The sequence below is a fragment of the Podarcis filfolensis genome (genome assembly GCF_964270895.1).
Source record: "Podarcis filfolensis genome assembly, chromosome: 13".
In the NCBI taxonomy this organism is placed as follows: Eukaryota; Metazoa; Chordata; class Lepidosauria; order Squamata; family Lacertidae; genus Podarcis; species Podarcis filfolensis.
Window position 1 is genome coordinate 8,316,030 of NC_139615.1, and position 18,268 is coordinate 8,334,297.

The following is an 18,268-nucleotide window of genomic DNA, read 5'->3' on the forward strand; positions in this document are numbered from 1 at the left end:
CAGCTTGCTTAAGCATTTTGGATGGAAGTGGGTTGGACTTTTTGCTCCTAATGATTACAGTGGAGAAAATTTCATCAAGAACCTGGAGCCGTTGCTTTCTCAAAATGGAATTTGTTCAGCCTTTACTCAAAGAATCCCACAACAAGTCCGTCTTGACCACCTGGATGAAATGCGTGATGTGGCCATAAACATGAATGTACCCTTCACAGAAAAGGAAGTCACTACATTTATTGTCTATGGAGACCCTCTAACAATTATAGTGCTGAGAGGTATTATATTTTTGCGAGACCCTTCAAACAGGGAAAACACAGGATTCAAAAAGCTGTGGATCTTCACAGCCCAGACTGATTTCATATTAACAGAACTCTGTAGATTTTTGGATTTTCAGCTGTTCCAAGGTGCCATATCCTTCACAATTCATTCACAAAATCTTCTAGCGTTCAAGGAATTTTTTCAAATCATAAACCCTTCCTGGACCCAGAGAGGTTTCTTCAAAGTCTTCTGGGAACAAGCTTTTGACTGTATATTTCCAAATCCCAGTGTTCCAATGGACACCAATGAAGTGTGTACTGGGGAGGAGAGCCTGGGCAGTCTTCCAAGGTCTCTGTTTGAAATGGAGTTAGCTGGCCACAGTTACAGTATCTACAATGCTGTTTATGTGGTGGCCCATGCTTTGAATGCCATTTACTTGTCTAGATGCAAGAAGAGACCAATGAAGAGTAGTGGAAGATTAAAACTTCAAAATATTCAGGCTTGGCAGGTAATGCTTTACACATGAAGAGCAGCAAGAAATATGATTCTTTCATGGAATTATTAAGTACAATCTAAGATTTCATCAACATTTTCATGCAAAACTAATGTGTAATAGCATAGCCCAATTACGATAGTGACAAAGATTTATGTTTTGACATTTGCTCTTGTTTATTTGGTTTAAAAAAAATATTTTCCCACTGAATGCACAATGAATTTTCCATCTATTTGGGCCATCTATCTTTCCCCCCATCCTTACATTCATGATGTTTTCCACAAACAATTACCTGCTGCCTTATGGTCAATACTTCTTCTACTATATATTTCTTTATTTACCTCATTCTTACTATAAAATAAAAAGGGCTTCTGAATTTCTGTTTGTCAGTAACATCAAAAACATTATTGAAAATATTCACTGAAGAATGGTCTACTTTCTCTTAGGCAATATTTCACTAATCTTCCAACAGAAATGTCTCAGATAAATTCTCCCAGAAAGTAGCTCACACACCATTTGTAAATTTGCACCGGCACTCAGGGAAACTTCCCTCAGTCATATAACCACCTCAGACATAGAGAAACACAGCCTTCTGCAGACTGATTCCCCATTCAGGCTCTTACACAGCTTTTGAGCAATATATTGGTTCATCTGCTCTTATGTCACTCAAACCCTCTCTTGGTTCACAGGAGCAGATAGGTTCTCAGTCTCCCAGTATAGAAAATGACATTTTCAGAGGATCAAATTTTCATCCCCTGTTAGATATTCAGTCCGCCATCTACTGTGTCAAAGCAGCTTATTTTTAAAGCTTGCTCTATGGAAAGTGAAGCTACAGAACTGTATCTAAATAATGCTCATAAAGAAAGGTGATTGTAAATCATGGTAGTTAGTTCAACACCTCCATTATGTTTCCGCCCCTTATCTCACTTTTTCCCTTTCAATTAGCTGCACCATTTTCTTCCTGCCATTTCATTTAACAACTCAGCTGGAGAAAGAGTGTCCTTTACTAATAAAAGAGAAATGGGAGGTAGATTTGACATCACGAACATGCTCACCTTCCCAAACAAGTCTTTCCTTCGAGTGAAGGTTGGATGGGTCGATCCCTATGCTCCCGATAGAAAAGAATTCACTATTCATGAAGACATGATTATATGGAACAATGCTTTTAACCAGGTAGAGAATCTGGGTATTCCTTTGATGCAATGCACTTTTGAGATAGCCACCACTTTTATCTTTGATAGATTCATGGGAAAACAATGTTTTAATAATATTTATTACATTTCATTTATGAGTGGCAGAGCTTAGAATGATTCAGGTAAAGATTATTTATTCATGTGCAGAATATGGTTTGTCTCTACTTCAACAGGAAACTGTCCATGACTCAGCTGAAGATCATGTCAAAATTGGGCTAACAATCCCCAATCTTCTATGTATTCCTAGAGAGCTAATATTGGTTCCCAACCTGAACCGCATCTAGAAGGGGCCAAAAGGCTGTCAGCTAGCTTCTTCTGACTTCATTTGTTGCTATATTCTGCTGCTGGTTAGGAGACCACGGAGGATGAGTGACTGCTACCTGCTTCCCCCCTCCTACTTTGCCTACTGTGAACTAAATCTTCCCTTCTAGCATGCAGCATGAGATTAGCTTAGCATCATAGTTTGGGCCCATTAGGAATGTCTGATATGTCTTGTGATTGACTGCTCAGAGTGGGCTAGGTGACCTATTCCAATTTATCCACCTGCCCACTAGTGCATGGTAAGTACAGCTACACTTCAGGTGAATTCTGGTTCTCACCACTTTTCACAGGGCTCTGTGAACCATGTCGGTGACTTTTTGAGATAAACATGTGTCATAGCGGGTTTAACAGCCTGATAGAAGATTTAAACATTTCCCATACATGTTCTATGCTATTTATAAATTCCTAAAGTTACTGCTAATAAAGTGTATCTTGTGTCTTGCCTTTTTTTTTCTTGGTTTCCTAACAAAAAAATAGGCCGATGGCTCTGCTTTGTATTAAGCAGCTTTCTAATGCTTTTTGTTTGATGTTCACATTTTTATTTGCAGTGCAGTGACTGAATATTTTTTAAAAATAAATATCTCTCCTTTATGAAATTATTTCCAATTTCTGGACAGGTGGTGCCCATTTCTGTATGTAATGACCACTGCCGTCCTGGTTGCCAGAAGAAAAGGAAGGAAGGGAAGAAATTTTGCTGCTACGATTGTACTCTATGTCCAGAAGGGAAGATTTCAGAAAAGAATGGTATATTACATTTTAGTTGTTCAATACTCCTAATGATTATTGCATAAGATCCTTGGAAAAGAATTAATGATTATACTTTGCATTTGCCTGTACAGGCGCATAATGAATGACACAGGAGACTGGTATTGGGTTGAACTTGGCCACAACTTTATTGATTACTGGAATGTTTGGTTAAGGTACTGGGCACGTATGCAGCATCAGGCGGCCCACCTGCTACTTGGTAGGAACCTGGTGGGTTGAACTTGTGCTAGGGAGTTGTCAACTTTTCCCTTTTCTTGCGAGAAATCCTATTCGGAATAAGGGAATTTCCCTTAAAGAAAGGGAAACGTTTATAGCTATGCTTCCCCCCTGGGCGGGCCATAAATATAGGTGGGTGGAAAACCACAAAACAATTGGCCAAGAGGGCAGGTTGAACCTGGCCACCCCTTAAATCAGCTAGAGGAGGGCTGGTAGTAGCCCCCAAGCCCCTGTCTCTGATTGGCTAAGTGGGAACTGACTGCCCTTACCTGAAAGCCCAAAGTGACTGGATGTCGACAGTTCCAGGGGACCGTCACCTCCCATAGCCGGATGATGGTGGCCTCACTGGACCCACACTATCCTGCTTAGAGTGGTGTACTAATCAATAAGGACAATTATCTGGGATATGCAGATTTCTGATAGATTCAACAGAATGCTCAAAGGGTAATTCACATAATGACCATCAGCTCAGAAAAAATCAGAAGGTTGAGATCAACAGGCAGCAAAGGGCGCACATGAATAGTCACTGAAATTTGACCCTATCCTATATTTCAGATATGGATGACTGTGTCAGATGCCCAGCAGATCAATATCCAAACAAGAACAAAAATGGATGCATCCCCAAAACAATCAGCTTTCTTTCTTATGATGAATCTTTTGGGATCGGCTTGGCCTCCCTTGCTCTTTCTTTTTCACTGCTCACAACTTTCGTGATAGGAGCTTTTATTAAATACAAAGACACTCCCATTGTCAAAGCTAACAACAGGGATCTCACCTACACTTTCCTCATTGCGCTCCTGCTCTGCTTCCTCTCATCATTTCTCTTCATCGGACACCCTGGGAAAGTGACCTGCCTCCTTCGCCAACCAATGTTTGGCATCGTCTTCTCACTGGCTGTTTCATGTGTGTTGGCAAAGACTGTCACTGTAGTTGTAGCTTTCATGGCCACCAAGCCAGGGTCCAGTATGAGGAAGTGGGTAGGGAAAAAACTGTCCAACTCCGTTGTCCTTTCCTGCTCCCTCGTTCAAGCAATTATTTGTACTGGATGGTTGATGACCTCTCCACCATTTCCAGATCAAGACATGTTCTCGGTAATGGAAGAAACCATTGTGCAATGTAATGAAGGCTCAGTGACCATGTTTTACTGTGTCTTGGGCTACATGGGCCTCCTGGCCACTGCCAGCTTCATTGTGGCATTTGCAGCTCGCAAATTACCAGACAGTTTCAATGAAGCCAAGTTCATTACCTTCAGCATGTTGCTGTTTTGCAGTGTTTGGCTTTCTTTTGTCCCAACCTACCTGAGCACCAAAGGGAAATTCATGGTGGCAGTGGAGATTTTCTCCATCTTGTCCTCCAGTGCTGGGTTACTGGGCTGCATCTTTGCACCTAAATGCTACATCATTGTGCTCAGGCCTGAGCTGAACAACAGGGAGCAACTGATAAGGAGAAAGATGTAAACTGTAACTTTTTGAAAATATATATATTGTATTTATGTCTATTAAATGTTTTAGTGTAAAAAATGCTCTGTCACCTTAGATCAGGGATCAGGAACATCTGGCCAGTGGGCCTAATTTTGCGCAGCCAAGGCCCCAATTCTTAGGCCATTCCTGGCCAACCACACCTACCATCCTCAAAACTGACATTTTTTGTGGCTTCCAAGAAACAATCTGGAGCCTAAGGAAAGTTTCCAGTTTTTCTCTTCCTGGGGTCCCTCTGAAGGAAAAAGAGTGTGAGGAACATAATGAGATTTGTCTTTCTAAGAGCAGGGGAAACTGCTAAGTGTGCCTGTTAAATTTGCTGTAATGCTGAATATGCACACTTGTATTTATGCTACTCAGATGCTGCTTTTCACATGTTTTTATTTTTGCTATTTTGTTGTTTTGCTTTTTTATTCTGAATTTTTTTTTTTTGCAATGATTGATTTTCAAATGCAACCTTTTAAAAGGGCATAGGATGTCAATCAAATCAACCAAAGTCCTGATTATAAAGGAACATTTTTCCCTGGCATCCAAAGATGTAAAATGAATGTGCCAGGTGAATTTCCCCGAGGAGAGCATTCCACAGACAGGGAGCCACTGTAGAGAATAACAATTTTTTGTGTTGCCACCCTCTGGACCTCTTGAGGAGGAGGCACACGAAGGAAGGCCTCAGGAGATGATCTCAGGCTCTGGGTAGGTTCATATGGAAAGGGGCAGTCCTTGAGGTAATGCAGTCCTGAGCCATTTAAGGCTTTATTGGTCAAAACCAGCACTTTGAATTGAGCCTGTAAACAAATTGGTAGCCAGTACAGTTGGACCAGGATTGGTGTAATATGCTCAAACCATCTTGCTCCAGTGAGCAATCTGGCCGCTCAATTCTGCACCAGCTGAAGTTTCCAAGCCATCTTCAGAGACAGCCCTACGTATAACGCATTGCATTTATCTAACCATGAGGTTACCGGTGAATAGACAACAGTAGTTAGGCTATCCCTTTCCAAATTGGGGCGTAGCTGGCCCACCAGCAGAAGTTGATGGAAGGCACTCGGGGGAACTGAGGCCACCTGAGTCTCGAGCAACAGCAAAGGATCCAAAAATACTCCCAAGCTACGAACCTGATCCTTCAGAAGAAGTGCAGCCCAATTGAGAGCAGGCGATCTCCCACCCATCTGGTCTAGGGAACTCAGTCTTATCTGGATTGAGTTTCAGTTTGTCAGCTCTCATCCAGTCCATTACCAAGACAAGGTGCTGGTCCAGCACTCCCACTGCCTCATGTGTAGATGTAAAGAAGAAATAGAGCTGAGTGTCAACATACTTCTGACAATGTACTCCAAACCTCCAGATAATCCCACCCAAAGGTTTCATGTAGATGTTAAACCAGGTGTGGGATAGGATTGAGCCCTGCGGAACCCCACATTGAAGGTTCCACTGAAAAGCAATCCCCAAGCAACACTCTCTGGGAACGACCATCCAAGTAGGACTGGAACCACCACAAAGCGGTGCCACCAACCCTTAGTTCAGAAAAGAAGAGTTGTTCCAGAAGGATAGCATGGTTGATGGTATTGAAAGCTGCTGAGAGATTGAGCAGAATTAACAGGGACATGTTTACTATCTCTCTCCCAACAAAGGTCATCCTGCAGGGTGACCAGTTTGCCCTGTACATTTTCTAATGTATACTTTTATTCTTCATTTAAGCAACTTTCCCCACTAAAATTTAAGAATCCGAGAATTGGGAAGAATTCTGTGCATCATCTAGTCCAACCCTCTGCGATGCAGGAAGCTCAACTAAAGTATCCATGACTGATGACCACCCAAACTTTCATTAAAATGCTTCAGTGAAATACTTTGCCTCTCTTGGGAATCTGTTCCACTTTCAAACAGCTCTAACGGTCAGAAAGCTCTACCTGATATTTAGTTTAGGGTTGTCATGCCTACTCTTTTGGTGGTCCTCCATGTCCATCCTGGGGGGATTTTACATTTGAAAGCAAATGTCTTGGATTTTGGGTTTAAAATAAAAAAAAATTATGCTTGAGTTGCTCTGGTTCTGCTCTGGCTCTGACTCAGGCTCAGACGTGGGTGGCTCGGACTCAGTGGCGGTGGAGGGGCTATCTGGTGATTGCCCTAAGAAAGCTGAACTTTTTGTGTCTGGAATGGGTGGAGGTGGGAAGTGGCAATCATACGATTATCATGATCATTATGATGAGGAACCCTCCTTGCTTAAGTTCCACTGTAACTGCTAAGAAAATTTAAAATTAAAAAAAAAAGGAAAATGTAAAATTTCCCCATTTCTCCAGCATGGTAATAGATTGGTGGGTTCCCACAACTGAGTCAAGACAGCTGTTTTTAAATATATAGCTTTGTTGTATAGAGAGGAGTTGGTTCCTATTCCCTTGGAAAGAAATGGAGTTGGGATGTGTCCTTTATCTCAAAATTTAGCACTGCTATTTACCCAATAACTTCACTCTGAATATCCTGTTGTAAGATTACCATGGAAAATCATTTGATCATTTTTTTCTGCCTCTAAGGAGCAGAACTGTGAGTAAAAAAAAAAGACAAATGGCAGCTCAGACTCCAAACCCGGACGAAGTCATTCATAATCATACCCATCAATTACCCAAATGACGGCAATTTCTTCACCAGGTCAAACCTCCAGATGCACCCCAGAAGCAGCTAGAAAACAACAAGCAAGCCTGAAAGTGGTTATAACTAACCCTGTGCACTGAGTCCTGGGGTAGGGGCCAGAGGCAGGCAGGATTCTAGCAATTAAATTTCTGATTTTGAAATCTCTGATTGTATTCAAAGAATGCATTTGTTACACATTGATTAAATGCAGCACACACTCTCTGTTATAGGGCTGAGTTAACTGAGCCATGTTTCATCCAATGTAGCCTTTTCTAAGGCAGCTAGGATGGATGAACACAAGAGAGTCTGAGTTCAGAAGGAAGCCTGAGTGCCAGGATGCTGCTGTTGGTGTTGCTGTTTCTAATACCTCCTCTTTCTAATACCTCTAATACTTTCAGGTGTCCTGTGAATGATCCTATTCCTGTCCCGCATGAGTGGTACCAGCCAGGTGACCTCATCATTGGTGGCATAGTTACTCATATTTATTATGTTTTCTATGAGGTTTTCTTCAAGGAACACCAAACACAGAACCTGTTCGATGTTCCACAGTAAGAATCTTCAATGGCCTTAACAGTCCTCTCTAACACATTTCCTATTTTTTCCCCAATGGGGTACAGAAAGCGACTTCATATTTTTTGTTTTGCTTACACAAACTAAATTTACAATCCTCTGCAGTACAGATATTGCAGAGGAGAATGGCAAAAATGAAAATAATAGTTAAGTATATAAGGTAACATATATATAATATATAAATAGATAAGTATTTAAGGTACCGGTAACTTATATATAAGTATGTAAATAGTGAAGTGTATATGGTAAAGTATATTAGAAGATATGCAAAACATATATTAGGAGATGTGCAAAACATACAACTAGAGGTTTGCCAGTGATGTTCTCCAATTTCACCAAAGTTCTCTTCCCCTATAATTGAGTATTATATATTACTAACTAATTTTCACGGTACTTTAATGTTTCACTGTGGGCAGGGTGTTGAGTTGTTTATTACCATTATTATTAATAACGCCCTGATTGATCATCAGTGTTCAATAATCACTGGACTGTGTGGTGTTTATCAGCTTAGATGCATTAATTGCAAATAAAATAATTTCATTTCAGTATGAATCAATTTGAAACAAAATGTGTTCAGTATTACACTATATTCATTTTCATAAATCATTTGCTTTATTTTCAGTGTGGTGACAAAGTTCTACCAACATGTTCTAGCTTTGGCATTTGCTGTGAAAGAAATAAATGAGAATCCCAACATCTTGCACAATGTCACACTTGGCTTCCACATCCATGACAGCTATTTTGATGCAAGGATGACCTACCGCACTACACTCGACCTCCTCTTCAAAATGGGTAGATTCATCCCCAACTACAAATGTGACACACAGAAAACCCTCACATCCATCATTGGGGGACTTGGCTCTGATACTTCCTTCCATATGGTAGACATATTAGGTCTCTACAAGATTCCACAAGTAAGCTATGTGTAGGGTTGATGGGTTTTTTTATTCTTCCATTCTCTATGGGTTATATCCAAGGCTTGTTCTACTCAGAGTAGATCCATCAGGTAATATTTACTCTGCAATTTTACTCAAAGCAGACCTATTAATATTAATGATCAATTTCAATGGGTCTTCACTGAATAAGTTTTAGTTTGATCCAACACTAAATCTTTATTCCACCTTCCCCTTTTCTTTGTTATTTCCTAGGCATGTGCGTCCCCCTTCTGGGACGCGGGTGGCCCTGTGGTCTAAACCATAGAGCCTAGGGCTTGCCAATCAGAAGGTTGGCGGTTCAAATCTCTGTGACATGGTGAGCTCCCATTGCTTGGTCCCTGCTCCTGCCAACCTAGCAGTTTGAAAGCACATCAAACTGCAAGTAGATAAATAGGAACCGCTCCGGCGGAAAGGTAAACAGCGTTTCCGTGCGCTGCTCTGGTTCGCCAGAAGCGGCTTAGTCAGGCTGGCCACATGACCCGGAAGCTGTAAGCCGGCTCCCTCGGCCAGTAAAGCGAGATGAGTGCCGCAACCCCAGAGTTGTCCGTGACAAGACTTAACAGTCAGGTTTCCCTTTACTGTTACCTAGGCATGTGAGACCGATCGGGTCAAATTGCAAATCAGCATGCTATTTTAAATGAAGGTTAGATAATTCTTTTAACATTACTGCATAACTTCTGTACAATTTCTTATAGCTGGCATATGGTTCCTTTCCTCCAGAGGAGAGTGACACAACTCAATTCCCATCCTTTTATCGCATGGTGCCCAATGAAGCCCACCAGTACACAGGGATTATCAGTTTGCTTAAGCATTTTGGTTGGACATGGGTTGGGCTCTTTGTTCCTAATGATAACAGTGGAGAATATTTCATCAATAAATTCCAGCCATTGCTTTCTCAAAATGGAATTTGTTCAGCCTTTACACAAAGAATCTTAAATAAAGCTCATCTTGATAACCTGGATGAGATGGATGATGTAGCCGTCAATATATATATGCCATTCACAGATAATAAAGTCACTACATATATTGTCTATGGAGAATCCCTGACAATTTTAGCACTGAGACTTATTATATTTTTGCGAGACCCAACCAATAAGGAAAACACAGGATTCAAAAAGGTGTGGATCTTGACAGCCCAGACTGATTTCATATTAGCAGGAATTTGTAGGTTTCTGGATTTTCAGCTCTTCCAAGGTGCCATATCCTTCACAATTCATTCACAAAATCTTCTAGTATTCAAGGAATTTCTTCAAAGCGTAAACCCTTCCTGGACCCAGAGAGGTTTCTTCAAAGTCTTCTGGGAGCAAGCATTTGACTGTATATTTCCAAATCTTGATGCGCCAATGAACACCATTGAAGTATGTACTGGGGAGGAGAGCTTGGACAGTCTTCCAAGGTCTCTGTTTGCAATGGAAATATCTGGCCATAGTTACAGTATCTACAATGCTGTTTATGTTGTGGCTCACACTTTGAATGCCATTCATTTGTCTACATCAAAGCAGAGAACAAAGGGGAGCCCTGGAAGATTAAAACTTCAAAATCTGCAGCCTTGGCAGGTAATATTCTAGAAACGAAGACCAAGAAAACTATGATTATTTCACTGAAACTATAGGTACAACTTAACATTTCATAACAATTCAAATGCAGAAGTCATGCTACAGCAGTATTGGTCATTCTTTTACAAGATTTTATTTCATCTTTAATATTTTTGTTTTATCTTTGATACGATTTTGTTAAAGGTTTTTTAATAATAAAATAGGATGAAATAAGCTAATCTTGAGAGAGAGAGAGAGAGAGAGAGAGAGAGAGAGAGAGAGAGAAGAAAACAAAACACCAAAGGAACACTAAAAATAGAACAAAATAATAAAAGATTTTCTGTCTCTTACATAATAGAAATTATTGAAAATATTCACTCAAGGATGACATCCACCTGATCTACTTTATGTTAGGCAATATTTTCCCAATCTCCTAACACAAATGTCTTAGATTAATTTACTTCTTAAAGCTAGAAAGTGGTTTACACATCTTTCGGAAATTAGCACTGGGTGACAAAGGAACCTCTACTACTATGACGTACCGTGTGAATGATCCTATTCCTGTTCCACATGAGTGGTACCAGCCAGGTGACCTCATCATTGGTGGCATTGTTACTCATATTTATTACATTTTCTACAAAGTTTTCTTCAAGGAACACCAGCACAGATCCTGTTCGAGGTTCCATAACCATCTTACATGCCCTTAAAATTCTTCTGTATCACATTTCCATTTTGTTTCATATTTTTTGACTTCATATTTTTTGTTTTCTACACACAAACTGAATTTACAATCCTCTGCAGTACAGATATTGCAGAGGAGAATGGTGAAAATGAAAATAATAGTTAAGTGTATAAGGTAACACACATATATAAGTTTATAAATAGATAAGTATTTAAGATAACATATGTAGGTATATGTTATATAGGAGACACTTGGTCCGCCATCTTCCTTCCCCAGAAGTCCCCATCTGCTGTGTTAAAACAGGTGAATTTTTTATACTTGGTCTATGTAAAGTGAAGCTCCATAATTAATGCTCATAAAGAAAGGTCTTTGTAAATTATGGCATTTTGCTCAATACCTACATTATGTTCTCTTCCCTTCATTTTTCTTTTCAATTAGCTGCACCATTTTCTTCCTGACATTTCATTTAACAACTCAGCTGGAGAAACAGTGTCCTTTACTAATAAAAGAGAAATGGGAAGTGGATTTGACATCACAAACATGCTCACCTTCCCAAACAAGTCTTTCCTTCGAGTGAAAGTTGGATGGGTGGATCCATATGCTCCCAATAGAAAAGAATTCATCATTCATGAGGACCTGATTATATGGAACAAAGGTTTTAACCAGGTTTGAAATCTAGGAATGCTTTGAGTTGATGCACACTCCAGATAACCACTTTTATCTTTGATAGCTTCTTTTTTATGTCTAAAATAGGGCTAACAAAACCACAAACTTCCCTGTATTCCAAGAGAGCTAATATTGCTTCAAAATCTGAACCCAAGGCTGTCAATTAGTTTCTTCTGGCATCATTTGCGGATATGCACTTTAGGATATGGGCTGGTTCCTAAAGTTGCAGCTAATAAAGTGGCCCTAGCTTAATCCATGTCCTGTGCCTTGTCCTTTTTTCTGGTTTCCAATAGCTGTGCTTTATTTGGAACAGCTTTCGTTTTTCTTTTTTCTTTCTTTTTGTTTGTTTTGGAGGGGATGAGCAGTTCACTTTCTTATTTGAAGTGACTGAATTTTTAAAGCAATATCACTCCTTTATGAAATTATTTCCAATTTCTGGACAGGTGGTGCCCATTTCTGTATGTAATGACCACTGCCGTCCTGGTTATCAGAAGAAAAGGAAGGAAGGGAAGAAATTTTGCTGCTACGATTGCACTCTGTGTCCAGAAGGGAAGATTTCAGAACAGAATGGTAAATGGCATTTTACTTGTTCAATACTACTAATGATTATTGTGTCAGATCTTTGTAAAAGAAATAATGACTACATTCTGCATTTGCCAGTACAGATGTATAATGAATGACACAGGATACTGGTATTGGGTTGAACCAGGCCACACTTTATTGATTACAGGGAAGAGTAAGTTTGGCTAAGACATTGGGCATGTATACAGCATCAGGCGGCCCACTGTTATTTGGAGGTGCCTCCAACATGGATTGGATGTGAAGATCTCCATTGGGAAAATTGTATTGGTACATTGGTCCCCTTCTGGACTCCTGGAAAACATCACCCCTCCTGGATCCCTCTTATGCGGTACCCCTGTGATTAAGCATCCAGCTCAATGCCTTAGCCACCAAAGTTGTGAGGGTTGCTATGAGGTAGACAAAGAGGCTACAGATGGCCAATGCTCTGCCCCCACAACTGTATTAGTTCTGCTGAAATAAGCCCTCCATGTGCTTAGAGTGTCAGCTTGAATTGTTTAAAGAAAAATATGGCAAATTCAGCCAAATACTCAAAGGGTAATTCACATAATATTACATGTCCAGCAGCCGAATACAAATCAGAAAGTTAAGATCAACATGAAGCAAAGAACATGAATGAATTGCCACTGAAATTTGACCATATTCTCTATTTCAGATATGGATGACTGTGTCAGATGCCCAGCAGATCAATATCCAAACAAGAACAAAAATGAATGCATCCCGAAAACAATCAGCTTTCTTTCTTATGAGGAACCTTTAGGAATCTGCTTGGCCTCCCTTGCTCTTTTTTTTTCACTGCTCACAACTTTGGTGATAGGAACTTTTATTAAATACAAAGACACTCCCATTGTCAAAGCCAACAATCGGGATCTCACCTATGCTCTCCTCATTGCGCTCCTGCTATGCTTCCTCTCATCATTTCTGTTCATCGGACACCCTGGGAAAGTGACCTGCCTTCTTCGCCAACCAATGTTTGGCATCGTCTTCTCACTGGCTGTTTCATGTGTGCTTGCAAAGACTGTCACTGTAGTTGTAGCTTTCATGGCCACTAAGCCAGGGTCGAGCATGAGGAAGTGGGTAGGGAAACGGCTGGCCCATGCCATTGTCCTTTCCTGCTCTCTTACTCAAGCAAGTATTTGTACTGTGTGGTTGATGACTTCACCCCCATTCCCCACTCTAGACACAGACTCGGTAGCAGAAGAAACCATTGTGCAATGTAATGAAGGGTCTGTGTCCCTGTTTTATTGTGTCCTGGGCTACATGGGCCTCCTGGCCACTGCCAGCTTCATTGTGGCATTTGCAGCTCGCAAATTGCCAGACAGTTTCAATGAAGCCAAATTCATTACCTTCAGCATGTTGCTGTTCTGCAGTGTTTGGCTTTCTTTTGTTCCAACCTACCTGAGCACCAAAGGAAAATCCATGGTGGTGGTGGAGATCTTCTCCATCTTGTCCTCCAGTGCTGGATTGTTGGGCTGCATCTTTGCCCCAAAATGCTACATCATTGTGTTGAGGCCTGAGCTGAACAACAGGGAGCAACTGATAAGGAGAAGGATGTAAACTGTATCTTTTTTCTTTAATGTATTGTATTGCTGTATATCAAGGAAACCTCCTCCAGGGTGATACTTTTCTGTGGGAAGGATTTTGGAATGTTTAGGAATGTGAAATTAAAGCAGATAAAAAAGCTCTGTCATCTTAGCTCATGGATCAGGAACTTCTGGCCAGTGGATCCAATTTAGCGCAACAAGCCATTGTCTGGCCATTCCTGACAAACTGCACCCGCATGCCTCACAGCTGACATTGCCTATGACTTCAAAGAAACAATTAGGAGCCAATGAAGCATTTCCAGTTTTTCTCTTCCTAGGGTCCCTCTGGGGAGGCCTTTCCAACAATCCCAGCCCCTGCATTTGAAAGTCTTATTAGAAGCTGCTGCAGGAAAAGGACTTTGAGGAACATCATGAGATAGGTTCTCTTGTTACCAGGAGAAGTAATGTGGATTTTGCAATCTTTTTACATTTATAGTACTCAGAGTTTGCTTTTGGCATGTTTTTATATTTGCTATTTTATTGTTTTGCTTTTTTAAATTATTTTGGGGGTGGTTGATTTTCAAATATGTTCCTTTATTTTTCAGTTAAGTCATTTTGCCTTCTTTTTATAGAATAAAATAATCCTAGAATCCTGTGGGTCATCTAGTCAAACCCTCGGCAATACAGGTATCTCATCTAAAGCATCCATGACAGATGACCATCCACCCTTTTTTTGAAATTATCCAATGAAGTAAAGTCCACAACCTCTCGTTGGAGTCTGCTCCACTGTCAAACAGCTCTTACTGCCAGAAAGTTCTTCCTGATGTTTAGTTGGAATCTTCTTTCTTAAAATCCATGGGCTCAGGCCCTACCCTCTGGAACAGGGTAGTATGTTTGGAGAAAGTGCAATCAAATGATGATGGTGATGAGTATTGGGAACCCACCTTTCTCCAAGTCGGCAAGGCAATTTCCATTGCAACTGCTATGAAAATGGATGGTGGGGACTCCACCTTAGCAGGAGAAACTACTTCTACCTACCACCTAGTAAGAACAAGGTGCTGGAGGGATCTAGGACTCTGTCAGAGCCTCATACCTCCTTCCCAAAACCCACCTTGCTTACCTAGCTTTGAGAAGGTGGCAAAAGGGCTGCATGGGGGCATGCTGAAAGCTGTCCTGCTGTAGTATGTGTAAGCATTTTCTCCTGCTAAATGAAGCCCCCACATCCATTTCAGTAGCAGTTACAATGGAAGTTGCCTCGCCCTCTTGGAGCAAGGTGGAGTCCCATTACCTATCATCATCATCATCATCATCATCATCATCATCACCATCATCATTTTAGTGACACTTCCCCACTCTCGCCACACACACTACCCCGCTCTGGAAGGTAGGACCCCAACCAATCTGTTGCCATCTGTTTGTCTAGGGAGGCAATGGAGAAGTGTGTCATTGACAAGGCAGCATGAGGGCTGGGGGGGGGGGTTTCAAACTGGTTAGCTAAATTTAAGGGATTGAAACTCTTCCCTGCCCCCCCAATTATTATAAATCTTTCTAAATTTGCAATCTCAGTTGCATATCTTGTCCAGAGAGTGCCTCCTAGTTTTATCCAATTATCCAAATTCAAGGAAGAATGTTCCCACTTTACTGGATTGTTTTCGGAGGCTCGTTTTTGGCAGAGGACTTGTACCCAGCGTTACCCTATTTCTGCCTTGCAGGAAGGCAGTCAAGAAGTCAGATGATGCTTTAGTCTCCTTGATTCTTCCTGAGGAGGTCTGGGAGAGGCCATGTCTCAATCTGTCCCTCCCCTCTGTCTGAACTTCTTCACAACCCCCAGAAGAGCTGGGGAAACACAGCCAGATGGGTGGGGTATAAATAAATTATTATTATTATTATTATTATTATTATTATTATTATTATTATTATTAAATAACATCCACCATTAGATGTGGGTGTGGCAGGAAGCCTAGGCATGACAAGAATAATCTGACATGGGATAATCCAATATGGTACTTTAATCATTGAACAAAGTTTTTGGTACATCAAAGGCACTCTTAATATTTTACCCCAGCAGGGCAATGTATGTCACACAAAATCAAGAACAGAAAGGACCAAATCATATGTCTGGATAGGCCCACAAGACAGATAAGATTTCATCAGGCACATAAAATAGCACACTTACTGTGAAAGTGTAATGTCAATATACTTGGGACAGGGTTGGGGGGGTGAGATGGTACATCACCCCTTTGAGCAGGTGTGATATCTCATGGCACCAAAGTAAAGGAATCTGTGTGGAAGATTCTGTCCTGAAGACCCACTGGGAAGTGGATGGGTCACAGAACTTTCAATGGCAGCAAGGGAGGGAGCAGCTTAGTACACATGTGTCTTGAGATGATGCTAGCCCAGGCATGACCCTGTTTAACATCAGCCTTCAACCAGAAGGCTGAGTCAGGATACATACATAATGCCTAGGCCAAAGACGACCTACACCTGTTATCAATAAAGTTGTGGCCATTTTCAACTCCAGAATACTATTGTGTCTTTCCCCCCCACTTGCCTCAGGGTATACTGCACATGCACCTGCAATACTGAATGTCAATAGGTAGGGAGTTCCAAAGTACAGACTGTGTAGCACTAAAGGAACAACTCCCTAAAGATGCATAACAGAAACTGCACAGCACTTGAAAACAGACACTGCAGCACTTCTGCTCATGGAAGTTATTGAACTCGCACATGTGAAGGAAGGCAATTCCTTAAGTAAACTAGTGCCAATATGTTAAGGGCTTCCTTTGTGATTAATAACACTTTGACCATAGCCTGGAACCAAACTGGCAGCCAGGGCACATCTTTGAGCTCAGGCTTAATGTTCTGGCCATTCCTCCAACACAGCAATACCTTCTGTTGGTTCATGCAAGTGAGTCAAGACATCTGTTTTAAAACTACAGCTTTACTGCATAAAGATGTGTTGGTTCCATTTGGCTAGGAAAGAAACGGAGTTGGGATATGTCCTTTATCTCAAAACTTAGTGCTGCTACTTAGCCAATGACTTCACTCTGAGTTTCCTGTTGTCATTAGCTCACCAAGGAAAAGCCTTTCGCTCACTTTTTCTGCCTCTAAGGATCAGAACTGAGGGGGGAGGGGGAGGAAAAGTGCCACTCAGACTCAAGACTCTGAAGAAGTAATTCATAAACCTACCCTGCAATCATCCCTATCACAGCAATTTCTTCACCTCCAGATGCTTCCTGCAAACAACTAGAAAACAAGCAGAAAGCCTGAAAGTGGTTATAAGTAAATCCACATACTGAGAGATGGTGTAGGGGCCGGAGGCAGACAGGGCTCTTCCAATTCAATTCCTGATGCTGTAACCTCGGTGTTCAAATGATGCGTTTGTAACACTTTGGTTAAATCATTCTCTCTATTATAAGGCTGGGTGAACAGAGCCATGCATCATCCAATGTAGCCTTTTTTAGGCAGCTAGTATGGATGAATAAAAGAAAGTCTGTATTCAGAAGGAAGCTTGGTTGCCACGATGTTGCTGTGATTGATGTTGCTGTTTCTAACACCTCCAGTTTATGATACCTCTAATACCATGAGGTGCCCTGTGAGTGATCCTATTCCTGTTCCACATGACTGGTACCAGCCAGGTGACTTCATCATTGGTGGAATTACTTCTCATATCTATTACATTTTCTATGAAGCTTTCTTCAAAGAACACCCCAAACAGAACCTGTTCGATATTTCATAGTAAGAATCTTCCATGCCCCAAACATTCCTCCGTATCACATTTCCTTTTGACTCATCTCTTTTAAATAAGAATCCTAGGGAGAGGGTCTGTCTTATTTGTAAGCTGCAATGGGAGACATTTTTTGTCTGAATGGTGGAATATTAAAAAGATATCTCGATTTTAAAAGTATCTTACCAGCTCACAAGGAATGATTGAAATAATCAACAAAAAATCCTGTTTATCTACCCCTGAGGGACTCCTCAGTTTCAGTCACCTCCTGAGTCTTTTAAAGTACTAAGCTGGCAGACAGGAAATACCAATTTTCTTCTCTCATAAAAAAAAAATGCTTTCTGTTTTCTAAAGGGGTACAGAAGGATACTTTGTATTTTCAATTTTCTTCACACAAATTGTATTTTCAATCCCTCTACAGTGCACATATTTTCATGGTGCTTTAATGTTTCACTCTGAAAACTGTACTCTTCAGCAGTACAGATATTGCGGAGGAGAATGGTCAAAACGAAAGTCACTAGATAATTAAATAAGTTAATATGGAGGACAAATTCAAACATACAACTAAATTTCTCCCCAACCTGTTCCACCAATTTCTCCCCTGTGATTGAATATTATATCTCCTGTTCATGGTGCTTTGATATTCACTGTGGGTGGAGTTTTGAGTTTAACTCTTGAGTATGAGCATAGTGACATTGAAGCGGGGTTTTTTTT